The sequence below is a fragment of the Panthera uncia genome, assembly GCF_023721935.1.
Source record: "Panthera uncia isolate 11264 chromosome B2 unlocalized genomic scaffold, Puncia_PCG_1.0 HiC_scaffold_25, whole genome shotgun sequence".
Taxonomy (NCBI): domain Eukaryota; kingdom Metazoa; phylum Chordata; class Mammalia; order Carnivora; family Felidae; genus Panthera; species Panthera uncia.
The window spans coordinates 3,362,529-3,379,808 of record NW_026057581.1 but is presented as its reverse complement, the minus strand read 5'-3'; the positions used below and the strand labels follow the sequence as shown (position 1 = coordinate 3,379,808).

Sequence of the window (17,280 nt, the reverse complement as noted above, 5' to 3'; positions counted from 1 at the left end):
AAAAAAAAAAAAAAAGCCTACAAACTCATTGACCTAAAAACTTGACAAAGATACCCCCACAGCCACCAAGGAAATGAAATCTGATAACTGTCTCGGACAGCTATAACAAAATACAATCGGCTGGGTGACTTAAACGGAAAACATTTATTTTTCACACTTCTGGAGGCTGAGAAATCCAAGATCAAGAAGCTGGGCTGATTGGGTTCCAGGTGAGAACCCTCTTCCTTGTTTGCACTGCACAAACCAGACTCACGCTGCGCTTTTGTACCTGGAAAGAGATGACACAAAGGACCCGTGGGCTGTCACGGCTGTAAAAGACTAAGGCAAGGCCATTCACTGAATGTGTGTCAATTTCTGCCTCCAGCCACCCCCAGACTCGGTTGCTTAAAACCACTACCAATGATTACACTTACAATACACTTAACCTCCAGGGGCTGGAGGTTCTGGTAGTCAGGGCTGCAGGTGGCTGAACCTGGTCCTGCCTTCTCCTGTGTCTGTAACACCTGAAGAGTCAGCGGGCCCTGCCTGGTCCGGGATGGGCTCACCCATGAGTCTGGAGGTTGGCAGGCTATTGCCTGGAGTCCCTCCTCCTCTTGGCAGATAAGCTCAGCCTCTTTCACGTGGTTGCTCAGGTTATGAGAGAACCAAGAGGGGACCAGGTTGCAATGCACCCGGCTCTTTTCAAGCATCTGCTTCGGTGACATTTGTGAAATCACTTGGCCAAGCCCAGATCCAAGGGAGAGACAAATACATTCCACCTCTTGACGGGAGAAGCGTCGACGTTACGAATGCAAAAGCAGACAAACACATGGGATGAGATACTTTTGGGGCAAATTTTGCAATCTAGCATAAGAAACTTGTGGCTTAAAGTCTCAACAACTAGGGGCGCCTGGGTGGCTCCATCGGCTAAGCGTCCGACTTCAGCTCAGGTCATGATCTCAGGGTTCCTGGGTTCGAGCCCCGTGTCAAGCTCTCTGCTGACAGCTCAGAGCCTGGAACCTGCTACAGATTCTGTGTCTCCCTCTTTCTCTGCCTCTCCCCCACTCACACTCTGTCTCTCTCTCAAAAAAAAAAAAAAAAAAGTGTCAACATTGAAACTAAGGGAGGGAGGGAGGGAGATTCAGACACCCTGAGTCCTTGGCGTGTGGCAGATTCAGGCCTAGCTTCTCCCTGGAGACCAGGTCTATTAGAACTCTCCACAACATCAGTAATTGGACTCTCTCTGCCCACAGACAGCCTCGGACCCTGGGTCTCTGTGTCACCTGATCCTCACCCCCCACCTCTCTTAGCCCCGCACCTCATGCCCACCCGTATGGCCAGCCTGCTTCTCCCGACTCCCAGGGAAAGAAAGACTTATCAGGCAGCTGAACTTAGACAAGCGGGAAACTCCAAAGACCTTTCATCCCAATTCCCTTCTTCCTGGGAGTAAGGGAGACAAGAAAGTGTTGTTTAGGAAGGTGTTTGATGAGCATGTTAACGAGCATGTGGTCAAGAAAATCAGTCAGGCTGCTTGAATTTACCCTGAGCGTCTCTGGACAAGTGAAAAGGGTCCCTCCCGTGCTAATCTAGGAGTCAGGCGTCTCTTCACTGCAGTGCACAGGCAGGGCTCTCAGTCCTCAGAGCTCATTCCGGCATATCTGGAGGCGGGGGTTCCGGAGCCAACGGTCAAGAAAGAATTCTTGAGACGTTTTTGGTGCAAAAAGGTGATTTTATTATAGCACAGGGACAGGACCTGGGGACAGAAAAGAGCTGCCCTAGGATTGTGAGGAGTGACTGATTACATAAGATTTTCTTTCCCATGGTGGTGGGGGTCCCAGGGAAGTGAGTCTACAGGTTTCTGGGGATGGTGTTTTTCTTGTAAATTACTAAGACAGTTGCAAACTGATGAAGAGTCATGTCCCGTGTCCCGCATGACTGTGATCTCTAGCAGTTAACCATTTGTTTTTCCCTTCCCTTTGTTTTTGGGCATCAGGGGCGCCTGAGGAATGTCACACAGATCCCACTCCAGAGGAGGCGGTGTAGGGTGTTAGCTTGTGCTCTGCCTTCCGTTTCCCTTTTGCTCCCTCATCAACTCTCCTTCCCACCTGCCTTGCGTCTCAGCCTGTGTCTCTTTTCTCCAATCTGAGGACGGGACTGATTTTTCTTTGACATCTTGGTGCCAATCCTAAATGCCTGCTTTAGTTTACTGGACACCCTGGGTCCATAAAATATATCAAGTGAAGTTTAAAAATAGAAAATTCCACCCTCTATGGGACAGATCCATGTCTGATTTTATTTACAAGAGGATACCTGAGGCCACCATTCTGGGTCTCCCTTTCCTGGAGAGTAATACGGGGCCATAATCCCAGGCTGTTGTGAGAAGTGCTCAGGTACAGAACACCAGCTATGTAACACAACAGATTGGCTTTTTCTGTTAATTTAACAATTGCAAAGCACTTTCCTATACATGACCTGCTGAAGAGGAATTCTTGGACCGCCATCATGTAATCTTTGCGGGACCCTGGGTAATTCAACCCCTTCTCTGGGCCTCCATCACTCCAGAAAAAGTCTTAATTCAGTTGTAGAGACGACAAAGAAAAGCATTCACTACTGTGGGGGACTCGGCCCAGATCGGTGGTTCTCAACGCCTGCAGCCCACGGTGTGATCTGGAGAGTTTACCCGACACACCTAAGCCGGCCTGCCCCGGGCAAATCACAAAGGGATGTGAGCCCGGGGAGCCCAGGCCCAGGGTTGACATCTTGAGCTCCTATAGTGACACTGAGGGGCCTCTCCCCCGGAGGGATCATTTCTTTGGTCTTACCCAGCTCCCCCCCCCACCCCAGGAGCCACAGGGATGGTGGAGCACCCCCTTCTCTCCTGAGGCCTGTCCTGGGGGAGTTCAAGGTCCCACCCGCCATCACCCCTTCCCCTCGGGCCTGTCGTGTGCGCCACCCGCGGGGCGGGCAGGCGCCCGAGTGCGGCCCGCAGGACCAGCCCCTCCACGCCGGCGCTCCTCGGCGCAGACTCCACCGCCGTCCGGAGCGGGGGAGACCTCGCGAGACCGGATTCCGAGTCCGCGGCCGCGGCGCAGCGTCCGCCCCTCCGAGCCCTGCCCCGCCTCCGCCCGCCGGAGCCCCGCCCCCCGCGCCGGCCCGCCCCCTTCAGCCGCCCGCAGGCGGCTTCTGCCGCCTCGCGGCGCCCTGGGAATCTCCCGGCCGCTCCCGGTTTTCCTCGTTTCCTTCAATGGGCGAGCGCTCCCGCAAAGGAGCTGATCCTGGGGGAGTCTTCAGGGGATGCAGATGGAGACCCCGGGTCTGAGGCGGACAGAGCGGAAAGAAGTGAGGCGAGTAAAGAGACCCCCGCAGGGTGGGGTGGGCCGGGAACCACCGACCCCTCCTAGCCTTGTCCTGGGGGGGCTGCAGCCGCCGGGCTTTCCGGAGAAAGCCTGCCAACGGAACAGTACAAAACTACCTGCGCACCCAACCCCCAGATCTTTAAAGTTAACATCTGACTGTGTTTGCTTCGGATTGTGTTTAGAGAAATAACAGGTGACAGGCTTTTATTAAAAATATGAAAAGGGACTTTCCGAAATATTAGATGCAGCGTGACATCATTTAAATGAAGTTTTAAGGACAGGCAAAACCGCATTAAATGCTGTCTTGCTGCGCCCACCATGTGCATCTACCCTTTTGTCACTCGCTCTTTCCCCCGCGGGGTATTGATTCTGTTTATCTATGTAGATACAAGCAGTTGAGTCCATTGTATTGAAAGAATAAATCGTAGGTATTCCTGTGTTTCTGTTGCTGAACGTTTAGGCTGTTTATTTGCCCAGTGGGGATATTGGTGGAGAGCGGGCAGGCTCTGACGCTGGCATCTCCTGGTGTTTCTGAGATGTTTTTAAGACGCTTCCGTGCTGCTGCGTCTAACCTACCTAAATCCTGACACTGTAGAGTACTTCTCCGCAGTGTGCATAGTTTTTCACCCTCCCAGTGACAGACTTTCAAATTCCAAGTTGTTAAGTGCTGCCAGATACTCTTCCCGGTGGCTTCAGCATCTAGAGTCCTGCACCAGCGGGAGAGTTCTTAGGTCCCCTGAAGCCGTCAGCGCTTGCTTCTATCTAGCTTTGTAATTTGTGCCAAATAGGGAGTAAAATGACACCTCATTGTGTTACCTGTCCATTTTGAGGAGTTGTAAATCTCTAAATGATTGTTAGCATTTCCGTTTTTTCATCTGTATTCTACCAGATGATACCGTTTGTCGATTTCTCTGTTGAGTCAGTTACATGTTTTTGTTGATTTCTCAGATGTTGATATAGTTTAGCTGTTAACTCTTTTCTTGGTTTTTGATATTTCAAGTATCTTCTCACCAACACGGTAACTTTGTCATAGATTCTTAATTGAACTGGAAGCCTTAAGTGTAACGTAATCAAAAGTATTAATTTAATTCTGATCAATGCCAATGGAATTTCCTTCAAGTATTCATGTGTTTGTTTGTTTGTTTGTTTACTGTTTATTTCAAACCTCAGAGTTTACCCTACACTCTTCGGCATTTAATTTAATTCAACTGGATCCCACCTTTGTAGGCGATGGAGGGTTGGGATCCAGTTTATTTTTGTCATTCAGTGAGTTTTCCCAGCACCATCTACAGACTATGTGTTCTTTCCCCATTGACATGCTTTGCCTCCTTTTCATATGTTCAGCCCCTGTAGCCACCCACGTCTCTCTCCGAGCTCTTATCTTCCGGTGTCTTATATTCCTTCCTCTCTTGCAAACGGGGCCGCAGCTTACATTCTAGTACACATCTCTGTGCATATGTACAAGAATTTTTCCAGGGCGTATACCAAGAAGGAAAATTGTTGGGTGTTAGGGGATGCACACTTTCAACTGGACTCCGGACTGCCACGTTGCCATGCTTTTTTTCCCCACATTCCTGCCGTTGAGGGTGTGAAATGATATCTCACTGTTGTTTTAATTTGCATTTACTTGCTTTTTGCAAATTACCTGTCATTTTGTAGTTTCCTCTTCTGCCAGTTGTCTGTTGGTATATCTTTGTCCAGTATTCTTTTGGGTTGTTTTTCTTACCTGGTTAATTTTTAAGAGGTTTTTATGAATTTTGGGTTCTAATTCTTAGTGAGGTAACAAATAGTTTCTATGAGTATATTGTTTGTCCCTTAATTGTGATTAGAATGGATCTTGTCCTATAGAAAATGTTAATTTCGGATTGTTCAAGTTGAATACCATATCCCTTAATCATTTTCTGGTTTTGTATCCGGTTTAAGAAACTCTGCCCTTCCCCTGCGGTCATAAGTATTCTTATTTTCTACTAAAAATTTCAAAGATTTTCTTTTCTAATCTGTACCTTTATCGGATCTGGAACTTTTTGTGAGGAGTAGAACTATAATTTCCTTTTGGTTCTATATGAAAGGCAGTTACTCAGCCTGAGTTCTCAGTCTCTCTCCACCAAGTTTTAGTATCACTTCTGCCGTGTGCTGTCCGTGGCACCGTTTCTGGGCTTTTCTTTTATTGTACTGATTTCCTTGTGTATTTCTGAAGGAGAGCTCTCTCCTCCGTTGGGGAAAGTAAATAGTCCTGCCGACAAAAGACAGCTCCTCCCCCTCCCCGAAGGTCGGGGCCTCATAAACACACCATCAGCAGGGAAGGCTGATGTGGCATGGTTAGAGATTGGACTTCTCACTGTGACCTCACCCAGGATTCAGCTAGTGGAATCCTTCCGCCCCAGTTGTTCAGCGACTTAGCGGGAGCCTTAATCCGTATAAAAGCCCCGTACGTGTGTGCTCGGTGGGGAGAGTGAGGGAGTGAAGCGGGGACAATCCTGTTCTCCGGATCTTCACATCCACGCGGTCTCGGAGGTGGAATCTCATCATGAAGTGTTGCCGTTTTCAGTTTTATTTGTTTAAACGTTAAGTATCTTCTTTAGAAATTAAAGCGGCACTAAGGCTTAACATATAATATGTTTACACCCCCATATGAGTGAGTTTATCTGATAGCTTTTAGGTGATAGATAAACCAGGGCCTTTTGAAAAAAACCAGAATGATGAAATATGGAAGGACTGGGCGGCCTCTGTCAGGAAGGGCAACTTTAAAACTATAGGCTAAAATAAAATTTAGAGGTTGTTTTTGATTTTAATTAATCGTGCCATTATTTCTCCTCTTTAATTTCCAGGTATATGTATTTACGAGTTGATGATACTATTTTCAGTGTTTCCTGTGCTTAATTATCCTGGTAATTGTCACCCACCCCATTCCAGCAAAGAATCTACTTAATAAAAAATCAACTTTATTGAGGAATCATTGATACACAACAAAATGCACCTGTATTAATTATATGATATACTAAAATTTATATACCTGTGTAGTTACCGTCATAATCAAGATACAGAATATTTCCATCAACCAGACAGTTTCCATGTGCCCCTTTGTACACAGTCCCCCGTCCCCCAGCCAACCACTGATCTGCTTTCTGTTATTATAGCTCGGTTTTTCCATTCCGAGGATTTCATATGAATGGAATTTACATCATGTATTCTTGTATCTGCTTTATTTTTCTCGATCTGTTTTTGAGATTCATCCATGTCATTGCACGCGTCCCGGCTTGTTCCCTTTTGTTGCCCTGTGTCATTATATGGATGCATGACGTTAATTTATCTAGTCACCTGTTGACGGGCGTTTGCGTTGTTTGTAATCTATGAAATTGTGAAAAAAAACTAGATGTTTGTCTACAAGTCATGGCGTGGACATGTTTTCGTTTCTCTTGGATGGAATCGCTGGGCTGTAGAAGGTGTTTGTTTACCTGTATAAGAACAGCCACACTGTCTTTCCAGAGTGGTCTTGCCATCGTCCCCTCTGTTCCACGACGTGTGAGGGTACTGGTTCCTGCATACCCTTGCTCACACCAGGTCAGCGTTTTTAATTTGGGGCATTCTGTCAGGTGTCGAGTGGTGTCTCATTGTGATTTTGACTTGTATTTCTGTAATAACTAATAATGTTTAGAATCTTTTCATGCACTATGAAAAGTACTATGTGCTACATCTCTTGAAAACTTTTCTTTTTCTTTTTTTTCTTTTTTTTTTTTTTTGCATTTTGTCTTCCTGAATGGTAAGTTTCTTTCTATTTTCTGGGTACAAGTCCTCTGCCAGACAGATGTATTATAAATATTTTCTTTCAGTCTGTGGTCTCTCTTTTCATTGTCTTAACTGTTTTTTGAAGGACAGAGGTTTTTACTTTTAATGAGGGAAAGTTGTCATTTTATCATTAATGGTTCATGGGGTTTTTGTACTTTTAAAGTTTATTTTATTTTGGTGGGTGGTGGGGCAGAGAGAGAGAGAGAGAGGGAGGGAGGGAGAGAGAGAATCCCAAGCAGGCTCTGCACTGTCACCCTGGAGCCCGACGCAAGCTCACAAACCATGAGATTGTGAGTGACCTGAGCCAAAATCAGGAGTTGGACACTTAACTGACTGAGCTACCCAGGCACCCCGATTTTTTTTTCTTTTGTATTTTTAAGAAATCTTTGCCTATCCTGAAGTATTGATTTTCTTCTATGTTTTCTTTTAGAAGTTATGTAATTTTTATTTTTACATTAAGTCTGTGATCCATTTGAAGTGTAAGAGTTAAGAGTTTTTCTCCCCTTCAGGGATATCTAGTGGTTTGAGAACCATTTGTTGAAAAGACTGTTCTTCCCCTGTTGACCAGCCTTGGCCCTTTGTCAAAATCAATTGACTGTAGATGTTTGGAACTATTTCCCGGTACTCTGTTCTGTTCCATTGATCTGTCTATCCTTCTACAAGTACATATAGACATACTGTCTTGACTACTACAGCTTTTTAATGAAATCTTAAAATTAGAGAGTAGTAAGTCCTTAGACTTTTCTTCTTCTTTTTTTTTTTAAAGATTGATTTGGCTGTCTCTGGCCCTTGGCATTTCCGTGTGAATTTAGAATCAGATTGCCAGTTTCTCCCCACCCCCCCAAAAGTGCCAGCTGTATTTTTTATTGGGATTGTATTAAAGCTATTATATCAGTTTGGAGAGAATTGAAGTTTCTCCCATTTATTTAGGTCTGACTGAATTGATGTCAGAGGAGCATAAAGGAACTTTCTGGAGTGACAGAAATATTCTGTATCTTGGTTAGGGAAACAAGGGAACATACATTTGTCAAAACTCATCAAGCTGAACATTTAAATTCTGTGTACCGTATGCAAGGGACTGCAATGAAGTTGATCTAAAAAGTAGTAACAAAAATGACCTCCGTTATTCCACTTTTCTTTCATTCACATGATTCATAATCATCAGAATCATTTGGCTGACCCAGTTCTTTGCTGAAGGTTCTGCGTTGGTTCGTTACTGTCTCACTTACCCAACACCGCCCCAATCCAGGGGTAAATGCCGGCATCGGTGACATGGCAGGACGGGGAGATGGGTGTACAGAGTGACAGCAGAGCATCTGAGTCCGAGACCATTGCATGTTTCCTGCAATCTCTTTCTTCTTTAAAAAAAATTTTTTTTTAATGTTTATTTATTTTTGAGAGAGAGAGAGACAGAGCACCAGCAGGGGAGGGGAGGGGCAGAGAGAGAGGGAGACACAGAATCCGAAGCAGGCTCCAGGCTCCGAGCTGTCGGCACAGAGCCCCACGAGGGGCTCCAACTCACAGACCGCGAGATCATGACCTGAGCCGAAGTCGGACGCTCAACCGACTGAGCCACCCAGAGGCCCCAGTCTCTTTCCTCTTTTACCTGGACCAGACAGTCGGCTAAAGCTTTGCATCCTTACCTTGTTCCTTTCTGGTCAGCGTCCATAATGTCACCTTCTGACAGTCCTCCCCATAGTCTGCCTGGTGCCTCCTCCCCTGAGGCCCCGGGTGCTGAAGATCACCCCCTTTACCATGCGCACGCCCAAGGCGCCTATGGGGGGGCCGGGGTGCGGGAAGGAAACGCCCTCTGCCTGGCCGTGGCCCAGCCTTGACCCACTTGGAACTCTCTGGCAGTGTTGCGTCTTGAGGAGGTCTCTCCTGGCATTGTGGCTGGGTTCGTAGTTGGCACCAACCCCCTCCAAACACCGGCCGTCACACACTCCTCCGCTCCTCTCTGTGTTTGCCACTTACCAGGCGCTAGTCTACCCCAGGACCTTGGCCCTATTTGTGGAGAAGACAGAGCCATCCGTAGGAACTGCACCAGCGTGGAATCCGATTGATTTACCGTTCTATCCTGCCGAAAAGCGGGAGACAAGGTGGTGAGGGTTTTGTCTTCACCAGTGGGAGGGCTTTGTTTGTTTTAGGAGCTGGAAGACAGAAACCTAAACTGAGTTCAGCTGATAATGTGTGAGCTGTCAGACTAGCTGTCGCCTGTGCGAATTATGTAATAATCCAAACTATCTCACAAACCTCCAACTCAGTCGAAACCATATTTGAAAACATGAGCGAAAATTACATTTATAACATAGGAGGCCCTTATGTTTTCTTCGGATAACAGAAAAGTATGAGAGAAAAATGCATTTGCTTGGGAACTTTTAATATTTAGCCTAGCAAATCTGGCCAACACAGAAATCTGATTAAATTTTACTAGTAAAGTAAAAACATGCAGTTTGGTAAAAAAAAGGGGCTTCTCTGCTATTTTGTTTTTTATACTCTGATATAATACATAAGAAATTTAAAAAGCTTGAGAAGAACATTTTATTTCTACTAATAACCATTTTAAAGTTATATGCTAATCTAAGTCATAATGTAGCTAATGGCTTCATAAATAAGAAATTCTGATAGAATCATACAGTAATACAATGAAAGCTTTATAAATGTCCATAAACCATACATAAGAAACCAATTCTAAGAGCCAGTATCAAGAATATGCTAATTGTAAAATTACATTTTTACATGTTTACATACATAAAATACATACATATTTTAGGGCAGCCAAAATATTCAGTATTTCCTTCTTATAAAGCAGGTGAGTGACTCCATAAGTTTAATCAGACCAGCAGCTTTGAGGAATTGCACAGAAGAATCAGTGGTTGTTATAAAACAGACAGTAATCTAATAAAAATGTTTGGGGCGCCTAGGTGGCTCAGTCCAAGAGCGTCTAACTCCTGATTTTGGCCCAGGTCACGATCCTGGGGTCATGGGACTGAGCCCCACATCGAGCTCCTCGCTGAGCCTAGAGTTGGCTTGAGATTCTCTCTCTCTCTCTCTCTCTCTCTCTCTCAATCTCTCTGTATGTCTCCCTCTGCCCCTACCCTGCTCACTCTCTAATGAAAAATAATGTTTAAGTGAGACAAGCAAAAAACAAATCCGAGTATGTCCTGTGACAAATGATGGAAAATATACTCACAGATTTAGTTAACAAAATTTAAAAGTTGGGATTTAATGTAGAAAAGTAAATACAGGTCTTCATTTCGTAAGCGGGCCTCCCTGGGCACTTGGGAAGAAACAGGGTCCCGAAGGCCCGCCCCGTCTGGTCGGCTCCGTGGGCGGCCCGCCGGCAGCCCGCGGCCGCCCTCTGGTGGACGACGCTGGGAACACAGAAAATCCCCCGTTCCAGCCTCCCTCCCCTCCTTGTGCCAGGGAGTAGGATGCCCGAGCTTGGCCGTCTTGAAGCCCTGCCCCTTGACGTCCTCGTGTCACACCCGTTTCGCTTGCGGTCTCGAAGAATCGAATCACTGTCTCTCGGAGGCTGCCTTTGGCTGCAGACCTCATTCTGAGTTTTACCTTTTGAAAAGGCTCCCCGTGTGCGTTCCGGAGCAGGGTTTTGGCCATGCTGGGTGCGGTGGGGAAGGCCTCTGATACATCGGTGGAGATGTGGGGTGGCCGACGAAGGTGGGCTGGAGGAAGGGGGGTGCCGACGTGGAGGGAAACTTCTGGAAGCTCAGAGGACGGCGATGGAGCAGCATGTACTGAATATACGCGAACGAACGGGTTTTATTGTGCCCCATGCCGCGGAGAGAGCAGCTCCGCGAGCACTGGGGGGGGGCTCTTTCCCTCGGGCAGGCCCCCTCTACTCGCATTACGAGTCCACCGTCAGTCCTAAAGGCAACACCGAGCCCCCCGCCTGGAGGCAGGGCCACCCGGCTCCGCTCGGTGGCGTGGACCACGTGGACCACCAGGCAAGCCCATCGACAGGTTTGATTACTGATAAGCAATACTTTTGAAACACGGTGAACATTCCAGGATGGCTCCCTTTTGAGGAATATATCGGCCAGCTTCCCTGCCTCTTGGACTGTCAGGCGGGGCGGAAGGACCGCTGAGACCCCAGGGAGACCAACACCCCTCCCCGGGAGCGGTCTCTCTAATGAGGCAGTGGGGTCTCCAGCTGCGGGACTGTTGTCCCCTCGATTTCTTCCTTCGACTTAAAAATTCAAGACAGTTCTATTTTATGATGATACCAAGGCCCGGATTGGAATCATCCGCGAGGACACTGGCAGTTCATGGACAACATTTTATGGATGGTTGAAAAGTGAGTTGTGATTTAGTTGGACTACCTGCCTCCCGTGCTTTTGTCTCAAGCTCTTAACCCTCTAGGTGGTCGATATTTCCTTTTCCCAGGGGGCTTTGGGGCTTCCTCAGGTTCCTGTATAAATCGGCCCTATTATCTTCCAGAACTGCCACTTGTACTCACATTTCCAGGCGTGTGGGGACGAGAGGGCACTGATGTTTCTGTACCCTCCCCTTCCCCCAACCCCCTGCCCCCCTGTTTTTTGAACCTTTGCTCATAGGCCCCCCCCCCCCCCCCCCCCCCCCCACACACCTTTCTAGAAGCTGGTGAATGGCAACATCAAAGCCAGTATGGATCTGAAGTTAGGTAGACTAACCAAGTGACAAACCTTATAAAACTACAAATCACAATAAACGATAAAAGAAATTTTCTTATGAATCAAACGGAAGCCCCGTGATGTTTCAGTGACAGTTGTCCTCATTAGGGAGTACCACTCTGGGAGTCTGTTGCCACACTGTTTTGACCCAGGGAAGTTCAGTGTGGAGGTCTGAACACGGAGGGAATGACCGAACCCACGAGCCTGCCCCGAGCCTTTCTGCCCCGACCTGAGCGAGAGGAAGCCTAGAAGGAGGGGTTTATGGAGACCTTCCTGTGAAAGTAAAGGCATGGGGATAAATGTTTAATAGCTCTCAGGAAACAATAAGAACACACACACACTCAAAAACAAAATCGTCCCTTCCGTTTGGAGTGCTTGCCCACTTCTGTGGTCAAACGACCCCCACTGTGGTTGATTTCAGACTGCGGTGGTGCCCGGGTGTGGAGTTGGGAGGGGGTGCGTCGCAGCACAATGTGTGTTACCACCACACCGACGCAGGACAGGTGAGCAACCCGGGGGGGGGCGGGGGGCGTCAGCAGAAGAGTCATCGGGAGACATGAGGGAGCTGTTAACTTTGCCTTTTATATTGTAAGTTTATAGAATTTAATTTTTTTAATGTTTATTTTTAAAAGAGAGAGAGAGAGAGAACGAGCGGGGGAGGAGCAGAGAGAGAGGGAGACAGAATCCGAAGCAGGCTCTGAGCTGTCAGCACAGAGCCTGACGCAGGGCTCGAACCCACGAACGGCAAGATCATGACCTGAGTCGAAGTCGGATGCTTAACCGACTGAGCCACCCAGGGGCTCCTAGAATGTAATTTTTAATAATCAATGCATTCAAACAGCCAGCTCACAAAAGGCCCGCAAGCTTGGCCACAGGCTCTGGTGAGCTGGTCCCCGCCCACCGTCCGTAAGTACCTCTCTGCCCAGAGCCGTCTTCCCACTCCGTGTGAACGGCCTACTCCTGGGACGTGGGGACGCTCTTGACTCCCAGGTTGTGGCCAAGAAACCCAAACCTCTGGGACCTTAAGCAGATTGTCAACGACCGATGATGGCCAGGAAGCGCTGGAACAGGTGTCAGAACCCCCACCTCCCGGAAGCTCGCTCCCTGCCTGCGCCGGTTCTGTGCCCCGCATCCTGCATCCTGGTACCCAGACGGCAGGTTCTTCAGGCAGGTTCTCCTTCGGGGCATCCGATTCCCGAGGCAGCCGCCCTCTGGCGGCTCGGCCTTCGCACTGCAGCTCTTTCCTGGAGGAGGACCCGGAGGAGGACCCCAGGCCTCCTCCTCAGGAGGACCCCCAGGCCAGCCAAGGGGACCCGCAGGGTGAATCCAGCTCTCCGCCCGGGCCGATGCTAGAGACGATTTTCAGGTCAGATGGGTTCTGGGGAGAACGAAGTCTTTGTCCCCCTGGTGGATCCCGAGGGAGCCGGCCAGTGATGCAGGAGGTGGAGGGAGCGGAGGACTAAACCTGAGTTTAGCGGGAGCGGCAGTGACAGCAGGGGCCCAGTGGGACCCCAGACTCCAGCTGACCCTGGGTCCCGCCTGCCGAGGCTTCTGCACGCGTCCCCGTCCCTGGGCCCCTCTGGGATGTCTACTGAAGAACCTACCTGCAGGTGTGGAAAGAGCAGTATGTGACTGCAGAAGTCTGGGTTGGAGGCCTCAGGACCCAGTATTTCCCCCTTTATACTCTCCTCTACCTCAATCACCCCCTTGGTGACCTCACCCAGGTTCATGGCTTTAAAGGCCATCCATATACCCGTAATGCCCCGATTTAGAGTTCCACCTTAATTCAACTCCGTCCTGCCCCAAACCACTCTCCTCAGAGCCACCAGCCCTCTCCATGGTACTTGCCAAGGGGCTCAGAACTCAGGCCTCCGCCCAGTCCGTCACTTGGGCAGCGGCATTTGAACGTTGCTTGTTAAGTAATCTCATGGACTCAGAATTTCTGACTAAACTCACAACTAAGAGCTGGTTCTTCGAAATAATTCATAAAACGGATAACCCCCAGTGAGATTTATCAAAAAGAAGAGAAAGGACCCAAATAAAACCACAAAGGCAAGGGGAGCGATCACAACCAACACCTGAGAAATACAAACAATTATAAGAGAATATTATGAAAAATTATATGCCAACAAACTGGGCAATGGAAGAAATGAACAAATTCCTAGAAACTCACAAACTACCAAAAGTGAAACAGGAAGAAATAGAAAATTTGAACAGACCCATAACCAGGAAAGAAATTGAACCAGAATCAAAAATCTCCCAACAAATGAGAATCCTGGGCCAGATGGCTTCCCAGGGGATTTGTATCAGACATTTAAAGAAGAGTTAATACCTATTCTCAAATTGTTCCAAAAAATAGAAATGGAAGGAAAACTTCCAAACTCATTTTACGAAGCCAGCATTACCTTGATTCCCAAATCAGACAAAAACCCTGCTGCAGATTACAGGCCAATATCATAGATGCAAAAATTCTCACCAAGATACGAGCAAATTGAATCCAACAGTACATTAAAAGAATTATTCATCATGATCAACTGGGATTTTTATTCCTGGGCTTACCAGGCTGCTTCAATATTTGCTAATCAATCAACGTGATACACCAAATTAACAAAAGAAAGGATAAGAACCATAAGGTCTTGTTAATAGATGCAGAGAAAGCATTTGACAAAATACAGCATCCATTCTTAATAAAAATCCTCAACAAAGTAGGGACAGAGAGAACATTCCTCAACATCATCAAAAGCCATATAGGAAAGACCCACAGATGATATCATCCTCAGTGGGGAAAAACTAAGAGTCTTCACCCTACAATTAGGAACAAGACAAGGATGTCCACTCTCACCCTTACTATTTAACATAGTACTGGAAGTCTTAGCCTCAGAAACTGGATGACAAGAAGAAATAAAACACATCCAAATCAGCAAGGAAGAAGTCAAACCTTCACAATTTGCAGATGACATGGTATTCTATGTAGAACACCTGAAAGACTCTACCCAAAAATTGCTAGAACTAATACATGAATTCAGCAAAGTTGCAGGATATAAAAATCAACATACAGAAATCGGTTGCATTTCTATACACCAATAACACAGCAGCAGAAAAAGAAATCAAGAAGTTGATCTCATTTGCAATTGCCCCCAACACAACCAGATACCTAAGAATAAACCTAACCAAAGAGGTAAAAGATCTGTACTCTGAAAACTATAGAACATTTATGAAAGAAACTGAAGACACAAAGAAATGGAAAAACATTCCATGCTCATGGATTGGAACAACAAATATTGTTAAAATAGCTATACTACCCAAAGCAATCTACACATGTAATGCAATCCCCATCAAAATACCACCAGCATTTTTCACAGACAGAGCTATAACAAATAATCCTAAAATTTGTATGGAATCCCAAAAGATCTCAAATAGCCAAAGCAATCCTGAAAAAAAAAAAAAAAAAATTGGAGGCATCCGGATTTCAAGCTCTATTATAAAGCTACAGTCATCCAGACAGTATGGTGCTGGCACAGAAACAGACACGTGGATCAACGGAACAGAATACAAAGCCCAGAAACGGACCCACAACGATATGGCCAAGTCCCCTTCGCCAAAGCAGGAAAGAAGATCCATCAGAAAAAAAGTCTCTTCAACAAATGGTGGTGGGAAAACTGAACAGCAAAACATGCAGAAGACTGAAACTAGACCACTTTCTTACACCACACACAAAAATATATTCAAAATGGATAAAAGACCTAAATGTAAGACAGGAAGCCATCAAACTCCTCGAGGAGAATAAGGCAGCAACCTCTTTGACCTTGGCTGGAGCGATTGTACACATCGCCAGAGGCAAGGGCAACATCAAGATAAAAAAGCTTCCAGGGGCGCCTGGGTGGCCCAAGTTGGTTAGGCATCCGCTCTGGATTTAGGCTCAGGTCATGATCTCACAGTTCGTGGGTTTGAACCCTGCATCGGGCTCTCCGCTGACCGTGTGGAACCATCTTGGGATTCTCTCTCTCCCTGTCTCTCTCTGTGCTTGCCCCACGTATTTGTGCTTGCTCTCAAATAAACAAACTTAAAAAAAAAAAAAGATAAAAAGCTTCTGCACAGCAAAGGAAACAATCAACAAAACTAAAAGGCAGCCTACAGAATGGGACAAAGATATTTGCAGATGACATATCTGATAAAGGGTTAGTATCCAAAATCTATAAAGGACGTAGCAGACTCAACACCCCAAAACAAATAATCCAGTGAAGAAATGGGCAGAAGACACAAACAGATACTTTTCCAAAGAAGACATCCAGATGGCCAACAGACACTTGAAAAGATGCTCAACATCACTCATCATCAGGGAAATGCAAAGCAAAACCACACTGAGATACCACCTCACACCAGTCAGAGTGGCTAAAATTAAGAACTCAGGAAACAACAGATGTTGGCAAGGATGTAGAGAAAGGGGAACACTTTTGTACTGGTGGTGGGAATGCAAACTGGTGCAGCTGCTCTGGAGAACAGTATGGAGGTTCTTCAACAAGTTAAAAACAGAACTACCCGACAATCCAGCAATTGCCTTACTAGGTATTTACCCAAAGGATACAAAAATACAGATTTGGAGGGGTACCTGCACCCTGGTGTTTATAGCAGCATTATCAACAATAGCCAAACTATGGAGAGAGCCCAAATGCCCAGTGACTGATGGAGAAAGAAGATGTGGCATATAAATACAAAGGAATATTGCTTAGCCATCAGAAAGAAGTCTTGCCTTTTGCAACGAGCTAGAGTGGATTAGCTAACCGAAATAAGTCAGGGAGAGACAAATACCATATGATTTCTCATATATGTGGAATTTTAAAAACAAAACAGATGAACATATCAGAGGGGGAAACAAAAGAGAGGGGGAAACAAACTATAAGAGACTCAAAGATAGAAAACAAACAGGTTAATGGAGGGAGGAGGGTGGGGGCTGGGCTAGATGGGTGATGGGTACTAAGGAGGGAACCTGTTGGAATGAGCACTGCGTGTTGTATGGAAGCGATGAATCACTGAATTCTACTCCTGAAAACAATATTGCAATGTATGTTAAGTAGAATTTAAATAAAAATTTGAAAAGAGAAAAATATATATTTATACTTATATACATTTCTATATATTAAAATCTGAAAGCTATCGAAAAATTTTCTTAAAAAAGTAAAAAGAGTTGAAGGTATCATTTAAATATAATGGAGATACCAAAAATTAACGGATATTATCTGAAAGGACAAACAACAGCTTAATTAAAACCAAGAATTAAAAAGTGATTTCTGCTAAATTATTTAACTCCACTTTGGAAATTCTCAGCAAATGCAGTACAAAAAAGGAAATACAACGCTTGGTATTGACATTGAGAAAAAAAAAAAAAACGGTAAGATTATTTTGCAGAGGACTAGGAAAAACTCAAGGAGCCCTAATTTAAAGAGTAAAGAGAAACAGAATTATAGAAATTGGTAAATTCATTGGCCACG

General features: G+C 46.1%; 1 protein-coding gene across 3 annotated transcripts in view; it reads left to right on the top strand.

The window, feature by feature from the left end:
• The window catches only part of LOC125939383 (histone H2B type 1-A), a 373,771-nt gene that overhangs the window by 189,788 nt on the left and 166,703 nt on the right, over positions 1–17,280 (top strand). The gene's annotated exons all lie outside the window — the stretch shown is intronic.